This window comes from Branchiostoma floridae, unplaced genomic scaffold, assembly GCF_000003815.2.
Source record: "Branchiostoma floridae strain S238N-H82 unplaced genomic scaffold, Bfl_VNyyK Sc7u5tJ_1439, whole genome shotgun sequence".
NCBI classification, from domain to species: domain Eukaryota; kingdom Metazoa; phylum Chordata; class Leptocardii; order Amphioxiformes; family Branchiostomatidae; genus Branchiostoma; species Branchiostoma floridae.
In genome coordinates, this window is record NW_023365716.1 from 70,876 (window position 1) to 72,453 (window position 1,578).

At 49.6% G+C, this 1,578-nt stretch overlaps 4 protein-coding genes across 4 annotated transcripts in view; 2 read left to right on the forward strand and 2 right to left on the reverse strand.

Annotated features, from left to right (window-relative positions):
* Nucleotides 1–1,578, forward strand: part of LOC118407668 (tropomyosin-1-like) — a 1,169,601-nt gene that overhangs the window by 69,783 nt on the left and 1,098,240 nt on the right. The gene's annotated exons all lie outside the window — the stretch shown is intronic.
* LOC118407610 (zinc finger protein 25-like) overlaps nt 1–1,578 on the reverse strand; it is an 865,280-nt gene that overhangs the window by 38,133 nt on the left and 825,569 nt on the right. The window lies entirely within an intron of this gene.
* Nucleotides 1–1,578, reverse strand: part of LOC118407627 (zinc finger protein 525-like) — a 976,997-nt gene that overhangs the window by 29,200 nt on the left and 946,219 nt on the right. The window lies entirely within an intron of this gene.
* Nucleotides 1–1,578, forward strand: part of LOC118407670 (zinc finger protein 248-like) — a 5,662-nt gene that overhangs the window by 3,130 nt on the left and 954 nt on the right. The gene's annotated exons all lie outside the window — the stretch shown is intronic.

Below are 1,578 nucleotides of genomic sequence, written 5' to 3' on the forward strand. Positions count from 1 at the left end.
CAGATGGAGTTACCCTGTCACTGGTACTGATTATGTTTACCAGTCCCTGGTGTGGAAAGTGTTTCCCTGTCCCTGGTGTTGACTGTATTTTCCTGTACCTGGTGCTGACTGTGTTTCCCGGTCCCTGGTGTGGACTGTGTTTCCCTGTCCCTGGTGTTGACTGTGTTTCCCTGTCCCTGGTGCTGACCGTGTTTCCCTGTCCCTGGTGCTGACTGTGTTTCCCCGTCCCTGGTGTTGACTGTGTTTTCCCCGTCCCTGGGGTTGACTGTGTTTTCCTGTCCCTGGGGCTGACTATGTTTCCCCGCCCCTGGGGTTGACTGTGTTTTCCTGTCCCTGGGACTGACTGTGTTTCCCTGTCCCTGGTGCTGCCTGTGTTTCCCTGTCCCTTGTGCTGACTGTGTTTCCCTGTCCCTGGTGCTGACTGTGTTTCCCCGTCCCTGGTGTTGACTGTGTTTCCTTGTCCCTGGTGCTGACTGTGTTTCCCTGTCCCTGGTGCTGACTGTGTTTCCCCGTCCCTGGTGTTGACTGTGGTTTCCTGTCCCTGGTGTTGACTGTGTTTCCCTGTCCCTGGTGCTGACTGTGTTTCCTTGTCCCTGGTGCTGACTGTGTTTCCCTGTCCCTGGTGCTGACTGTGTTTCCCCGTCCCTGGTGTTGACTGTGTTTTCCTGTCCCTGGTGTTGACTGTGTTTCCCTGTCCCTGGTGCTGACTATGTTTCCCCGTCCCTGGTGTTGACTGTGTTTCCCCGACCCTGGTGTTGACTGTGTTTTCCTGTCCCTGGTGTTGACTGTGTTTCCCCGTCCCTGGTGTTGACTGTGTTTTCCTGTCCCTGGTGTTGACTGTATTTCCCTGTCCCTGGTACTGACTGAGTTTCCTTGTCCCTGGTACTGACTGTGTTTCCCTGTCCCTGGTGCTGACTGTGTTTCCCTGTACCTGGTGCTGACTGTATTTCCCTGTGCCTGGTGCTGACTGTGTTTCCCTGTCCCTGGTGCTGACTGTGTTCCCCTGTCCCTTGTGCTGATAGTTTTCACTGTCAATTGTGTTTGGCAATGTAGGCAATTATTTAGATGTGTTTTCTTTTTCACAGCTGAGTTTCTTGTTATGCATTTATGTTTTTCTTGAATGACTTGAAACACCACTTGAGGTGTTATTTTTCAGGAAAGGCCAACTCCTGCTGCTAGTTCTTTGTAGTGGTATCACAATGGGGGCTTTTGGGGGATGGGGAATGGTTCTGGATATCAGCCTCTCACCACATGGCATACAACAGGTACCTATATATATTGTACATACACATGTACATCTGCATGTACAGGTACACATACACAATGAGACATTGTCATCTCCGTGTACAGAAGGATTGGTTTGTTATGTCTGCTTGCCTGTCTGTCTGACAGAAACATTTAGGACAATAACGGTACAAACAGCATAGCTAGTAAGGACATCGTGTCACTAAAGTGGAGTTCCAAGTTGGTAGACTTAGACATTTATCATACTGACTGACAGCTGACAGACATTCCTTGTGATGGCATCTACTTATTTAGTACACAAAGTCAATCTGTTGTCTTTTCAATTACACGTTT